This window comes from Amaranthus tricolor, chromosome 6, assembly GCF_026212465.1.
Source record: "Amaranthus tricolor cultivar Red isolate AtriRed21 chromosome 6, ASM2621246v1, whole genome shotgun sequence".
NCBI lineage: Eukaryota > Viridiplantae > Streptophyta > Magnoliopsida > Caryophyllales > Amaranthaceae > Amaranthus > Amaranthus tricolor.
The window spans coordinates 20,428,881-20,437,144 of record NC_080052.1 but is presented as its reverse complement, the minus strand read 5'-3'; positions in this window follow the sequence as shown (position 1 = coordinate 20,437,144).

Below are 8,264 nucleotides of genomic sequence, written 5' to 3'. Positions count from 1 at the left end.
ATGATGCTTTCATAATAATTCCACTGTTTATAGAATTGTAAATGCTTACTATAATGCTTTGTAGATCATTATGAGACGGAAAATTAATTTTTATTGGTCGAGTGAAAAAGCATTAGATGATACTTTCTCCCTTTTATTATACTTGTTATATTTGATTTTTTACGTGATTTAATGTGTTATTTTGTTCAATTATATATTAAACTATACACATTTAAAAATTATAAAATGTTAATTAATATTATGAAAGTATGCAATTACATGATTCAAATAAGATCCCCTGACTATATTTTTACTTACACATTAACCACAATATACAAAATAAGTTTGAATGATGAATAGTACTCATAATCGAAATGTAACAATTATTTCAAAATGAAAAAAGTATAATTTTAGATTAAAGTAATTTTTTTTATCAAACATCTTATTAAAATGAGCTTTGAAAGAAATTATTTTAGGGAGATATGAGTAGTTAGATTTTGCATTATACGTATATAGATGAGCTGATATATATAATTGAAGGACAACGTTCGAGCAATGGATTAGATACAAGAAAGGGTATGAGATCATCATTTAACTTACCTAATAGTCCATATGACAAGTTTTAAGAATAAATGAAGAATAATGGTACTTGCATTGCAACATGAAAACAAGGATTATAATAAAATAAATTAACAAAATATGGAGTATTAGTTTGCCATGTTTTTAAATTGCAGTTTTCACATTATTTCATCATCATTGTCATACTTCGCTTATAGATTATATGATCATATATATTCACGAGAGAGTTAAATGATGATCGATTATATCCTTTTCAAATGAAATAAGAAGATTAATACATATTTTAATGTTATTGCTATTTGGTTAAAGTTACAAATTCAGCATCAAGTATGGAAAGAATCAAACTAAAATAAATAAACGGCCAATTAGGACAATCAAACACAAAAAGAAAATTTCATTCATGAATATAGAATTAATTTGGCAAGATTATTAAGAGCATGCTCATCACCTTTATTTTTAGGTCAGTAAACTATTAAACAACCCCTAAAAACTTGAGCCGTGATAAAATAATATAATTAATATTCATTATTTTGTATTATTGATATTTCAAGTACTTTATAAAAAAATATTAATATCTCATATTACTTAATAAGAAATGTAAACTATATCTAAATTTTATCTTGTATAAGAAAAAAAAAAATTTAACCCTAAAATTTAAAACGTCGAGTAATAGCCCGCTTTGCCCTTATTATCCACCGTATAGCTAAGATTGCATGGAATAGAAAGGGGAAAGAATATTGGTGGAGGAGGAGTACTCCTATGAAGTGAAGTCAAATTTAGGTACACAACGGTAGAATGAATGGGAATTCCAAAATCCAAAATGTAGAGTAGTAAGTAGTACAAATACAATAATAACTTTATGGGCATGGCATTAATGATGTTTGCATTGGCAGAGCGACGTGAAATTGAATGAATTTCACGGGCTATGCGTTACTTCACATTATGAATAGTGCTGTAAATATGTAATGCCACTATACTTTTCTGTTTTGCCTCTCACACTTTCATAGGAATTCATTTTAACTTATTTTCAAAATCATTTATAGGATGCCTCCTCTTCAAGCTATCGATTTTTAGCTTCACATAAAATATTTAAAAATTTATTTTTATAGTGTGGGACATATATTGAAATTTATATTAAAATTTAAATTTCTATAAAAATTAACGATTTATATTAAAAGATAAATTGTTATTTCAATCAGCGGTCAAACTAAAATAATACTCTAAAAATTCATCATTATCGTAAACTGTTAGTTGAGATAGTTGATAACATCTTAAGGCAAGCCACTATTTAGGTTATCAGTTTGTTGATAATTAAATTTGAGCATTACTTTGAGTATATTAAGCTACGGAAATCAGTCTATTAGACACCTCAAACTTTCTTTATTTTTGCAATCTACATGAAAATTCAAGAAAAATGCATAATTTGCAACCAACTAATCACAACAATAATATGCGAGAAATCCACATCTTTGAATCAGTTGTTATATTTCTTATTTTTATCTTTTTAATGTATTTTTTGATACTTAATATTTTTACTTAAGAACAATTAAAAATTATAAAACATTTATATTATGAAAATATGTAAAATGATACAAATAAGTCACTCAACTATATTTTAGACATTTAGTTTCTTCTATACATTATAACCAGAAAATTTTCGAACCATCTCTAATATGTTCAATAGATATATGTTTGTGCTTAAATTACTATGAATGTTGTGGTCCATGATTCAAGGCCTAGTGGTATCGATTTTTCGTCCAATCTTATGATGATGTCATAGGAAACCCTTTTGTATATAAAAAGATAAAATTTTTTCCGCTTCAAGAAACATAATTCAATACATAATATATTGTAACATTATGTTCTATAATTACTTTAAATATAAAAATAAGTTTATAAACAAAGATACTTAAAAAATATTTTTCAAAATTGAACCTAAATAGCACCATTTAATATTTAACACACCTTATTTATGGGAGGCCCAGGCAATCGACTACCCAACTTGTGCTCAGAACCGGTACCATGCTAGTCCTTAGGTTCTAAAAGACCCAATGCAAAATTTTGTGGCCAACAGACATAATTTGCCCCCGAACTTACATTTGGGTGTCCATCAAGATGATTTGACAAATTCTTTATTAAGATCGTATCATAGTGTAACAACTTAATATGGGTTGACTCAATTTATAATTTCTTAAAATTTAATGAAAAAACTGATTTTATTTAGTTAACTATTATGCAAATTTTAATTTGGGCTGCTTGAATGAACCAGTCTCACGATAAGACGGTTTCTTACAATGCTCCAATAATTTTAACTTCGGCTAATGACCCTTGATATAATTTTGGGCATAGACTTCACAATCAACTATATTGTACCCAATTAATAATTAAGTAATTCTTTTGTTAAACATTTGACATTTGAAAATGAAAATTTTTGGATAACCAAAAATATGAAAACTTTGATCCAAATTCGATATGATAATTCGGTTCTAACAAAATATCCAATTTCAAATACCCAAAATCTAAAATTTAGATCAAATATCTAAAGACAAAAATTTGATATTGTATAATTTAGATTGAGTATTTTGGATCAAATTTTTATGCACACTCCTATTGACAATCGTAATATGCACATGAACCAAAGTAAATCCTTTAAGTGTCCCAAATAAACTCAATAACTTGAATGAAAACTTGAACTTAGACTAAAATTAAAGAATTAGAAAATAGGATAATGGTGGAATTGACACTATGTGTTTTCTACCCCAACGAGAACTAAAGAAATAAACACTACTCTAAAGTCTAAACTAATTGTGAACTCTAGCTAAAAAGCTCTCCAATAAGAAATAAAGTACAAGTAGATCCAAAAGTTATTCTTTTTAAATCCCTAACAACCCATGAATAAAGTCAAAAGTTCCTCCCAAAATCTTCCAAAATATAAAACATGTTTTCCCTACTGCAAATGAGGAGAAGAGTGCAAAGAATGAATATTTTGGTAAGCTTAAAGAAAAGCAAGCAATAGTCATGAACATGATTGTAAGTGAAAAAATTGATGTTGACTCGTAGATTTAGTGAAGTACTCTTCTGTCCCTTTAAATTTGTCTCTAAAAGTGTATACTGTGAAGGGAAAAGTCTTCTTTAGTAGCAAACTCAAACGGACTCGAGGAGTAGATGGTGCTTCAACTATAATCTTTACATTCCCCTCAGATAGCATACTTCCTTAGTCCAATTACAGATCAATTTGATGTGACAATGGTAATTGAAAAATAAGTTTAAGATTACCCCAAATAATAAATTTCAGTTCAAATATTTCAAAGCTAATTAACAAAAAATTGAAATATAAAACAAATATGTGCTGGGAATTGTAAAAGAATTTCTCCAATTCAGAAATTATTTTTTATTGAATATTATATTGTACAATTTTCAAAAGAATCAAATATGTACTGGGAATTGTAAATGAAAACATCAATGCCGCAAGCACAAACTCACCTTGCAAATTTGCAAAACGCAAACCAAAAGCTAGATGCTCTACTTCAGGAAAATGATACAAAAGATTTTACAAGACTAACTGCTCGTGAGGAGAATAAATGAGATAGAATGTACTAGGAATAAAGATATACCAAGTCATAATGGTCAGTTGCGCATGTATGTACCACTTTCAACCTTGTTATCAACCACGTAAAAGTCTGTTTTACCTTCAGCAGCAGGCCAAAGTGAAATACCAGAAATCGTCTTGGCCCTTTTGAAGGAAAACTTAACATAGCAGACAACATTGATTTCTTCTTCGATATCTTTTCGTTTATGTCCACAGGCATCCACGCCTTAAGCTTCCTTGGAGTACCCTTCAATGGGATTTCTTGTACATGCCATTTTAATTCTTTCTGAGATCCATTCAAGACAACGTTATGAGAGACTTTTAGTGGAGAAGGATCAACTGGTAGTTTGAGAATAAATGTTAAATCGTTGATAAGTGCTTGCAAATCAGGATTTGAAATATATTGTATCATGACAAGAGTAAGGTTCCAACATGATGCCTAACAAGCCTGATTTGCAGAGGAATGGGGGTCATCTGAGGAATCAAACTGTATTTCATAACAGGTAAAGGCTCTTTAGAGGCTGTAGTTCGCACATGAAACATCCCCTTGCCAAGGCTACTAAATTGAGAGCTCTGTATAATAGTTCTCTTAACAACATCTGTACCCTCAATCCTAAATGAGAATTCAGTTTCCTTATCACCCGACATCATTGGAGGTAAAGTTCTCAAATAAATCACACACATCAAACCCACTCTATTAAGCAAAGACTTTGCGAAATTCCTCACTCATCTCCATCTTCAGCACCAAGAGATTCTCATATAGAGTCTCATTGGCAGTGGCGGATCCAGGAAAAAATGAAATGATGTCAAAAAAATTTTTATGTAAGACACACTTCATGGGTTTTGAAACCTGGTCACTCATGGTCACTCATGTAAAAGACAATATACTAACAGAGCCCTATTAGATTCAATCTGTAACAGCTCAAGCCCACCAAGACCTTCTCTCTTGACAACTTTTGTCGTACCCACAAACTCTGAAGCAACCAAGCCACCACCAAATGCATCATTAAACCCTTCAAACGTGTCCCTAAGTGATGCCTCCTCATTCCCAAACTCAATGGCACCATAATCTCCATCAAACCCTTCTACCGTAATTCTTGTAGGGAAGGCCTTAGAAGGAGGTGATAGAATCACCTCAAGCCCCACCAAGGCTTTAGTCATATCCAAATTTACATCTTTGTCTTTCTTAAAACCCCCAATCAAAGAGTCCGGCTTATTAATAGCATCACTAGCCACAAAGGGATTCTCATCCTCCTTATATTCTTCCCTCTTTATTCCACCATCCTGATCACTCAACCCTACTTGCCCCACCTGACCAATACTCACTGCCATTTTATCCCCAACAGCAACTGTCTCACTAGGCAATTCAAACCTTACACTTTAAAAAGCCTCTACACCTGACTCATGCTCGACAGTGAACCCCTCGACAAACGCCTAATTATCCCCACCTGTAATCTTTTTCTCAGAATCAGTAGCAGAATGTACCACCTTAGCAATACTCTCGTCGTGCATTGACGACAGCATAACAGCTAACCTAATATTACTAACTGTTATGCGACAGCGGAAGCAAAGATCGAAAAATAATAACGAAAAGCAATAGAGATTCAAACAGACAATAAAGAAAATCACACCGAGAAATTTAACCTGATTCACTATCAATGTGATAGCTATATCCACCGGCACCGAGAATAAACTTTCAATATAAACTGGGAGATTACAAGATGAACACGAGACACTACAACAATGGCTCTCCAAGCTTTTCTCTCTTAGTATCTCACTTTGTATTTTTGCCTCTCGTACCCTAATTATAATAATAAGAGGGCTTTATATAGTATACCACTTAATAAAAGAAATTAGATTAAGAAAAATTAACTTAATAAAAGAAATTAGATTAAGAAAAATTAAAAGTAACCGTGAAGAAATAAAATATTAACTACCAAGAAATGTGGAAAATTTGATTTCCTACTTCCCCGCAAACAGCAACCGAGTCGGCTGCACTACACTTCGCATAGCCGCCGATTCGGCTTCACGTTCTGGAAAATGGCACTTTGGTCAGCAGCTTCCGCCGACTCAGCTGTCAGCCACTCCCCATTGACGCCGAGTCGACTTTAGTCTTTGGACAAAACTTCAGTCTTTGCAGTAAAGGCCGAATCGTCTTGAGTCCATTCCAAACTAAAACCTACTCGACTTTTGCTACTGGACTCAATCACTATCATGATTCATCATCATGCATATCCCGACTCGCGTTCGACTTACACCATACCAACAATCTCCAACTTGATGAGAACCCGTAGTCAACCACTACCTCATAAAACCATAGTGAAACAAAATCATTCACAAGCCAAAACCGTGCAAAGCTCAAACATAAGCCATACATCCCGACAAGTGTCCAACCAAGACCCATCTCGATAAGTCTCCAACCAAGATCCATTAACTTGCTCGTTTCCACGTATAACCACTCATAATGCTCAACTAGCATCACAAGTCACTCATAATGCTCCACCTACATCACGAGTCCACGAAGCAAGCTCCACCTTGAGGTTGTGCACACCTCCACCTGTGAGCTCTCTCAACACCGCCCATAAGGGCCTATGCTAATGAATCCAGCATAGTAAAGAATCTACTAGGACTGTCCGAACATCCTACCTTGTTTACCTCTATCTTCATGTATGTGCATTCAGAATGAAATCTGACTACACTGTACTTTTCCCGAACATCAAGTACCTGATCACTAATCACAAAATCGTAGTACACAAAAGCCAACCAAGGTTGATCACAAAGAACCATCACCGAGATCACGACACAATCAAACTCAGCGAGGACAACCTAAGCTTCAACCAATGTAACTAAGCACCTAACATTATTCCCGTACATAAGAAACATAATAGCTGATCCAAGCAAACCATAGAGAGAACAAATCTCTACCTGCCAGTGCCCCCACCCAGGTTGAGTCACAAACCTGCAAATGACACTTCTAGTATGCGGAAAACAAGTACACATCACAGCATACTTCAAACATTGAACCGAAACTCTAGACATGTAGACCGACTTAGCCTCAAAATGAGGTGATATAATTGAGCTAAATAACACTACCAGTCTATACAACAATTTCCACACTCTGCTCATACATAAAGTCATAGCAAACCACTGCGCCCGCTCACTATACTCTACAACGTGCTCATAAGTTGGAGGTCCAAGTGACTCCACAAAAAACGGCTACCAACCTTGCCAAAACCACAAGGCTCAATGCATAACCCTACCACACTTATAGCAACCAAAAAAACACTCCCTACAACCAACCTATTAAACTTCTCGATAACACATATAGACTTCTATTGAAATCCTTTAGATCGGTGGAATGTTCCCTGTACGGACTCCTTTAAATTATCCACAGAGATAAAGATAGCACAAGAAACCATAGTCAGAAAGATACCTAGGGCAGCATCAACACCATTAATCTGGGGTTGAATAGAAATGGATAAGGGTTTAACCTCATATTCCACCTCAAACTCGGTACCATTATGACCATAACCAGCAACTGCAAAATACATAACAACACACCAAAGCCCTCACAAGGCTCCAAACATGAGATAGCACGATATCGTCGATACCCTACTAAGCCAAACCACAACACCTCTAATCCCGTGTGTAAACCCCAATCGAACAAACTAATCCAGTATCTACTCAATAACCAAGTACTAGAGAGCATGTATAAGACTCTCCCTAACAAAGTCCGATTCATTATTCCTATAACACCGCTCTGCAATGGTGTTATCCCATAGGTATGATGTCGCGCAACACCTAAAACATAGAACATAACAAATCCACAAAACAAATTGCCCAAATGTAGCCAACTAATCTTCCTACCATACAAGTGATCATGTAACATCTCGGAATAACTCGGGTCGTACGAAAAGAGAAGATGACCTCTTAAAACGAGACAAACATAAACCGAGTCAAACCGGGATGTTAGAAAACAGTTTTAAACGGGTTTGAAGTTAAGGAAAACGTGCGGATCGAGTTCTATTAGCGTTATTATGAACTACTAGATAATAAGAAATTCTTAGCAGCGGATAAGAACGAAAAGTTAAATCTACTTATTACAACTTGAGAACGA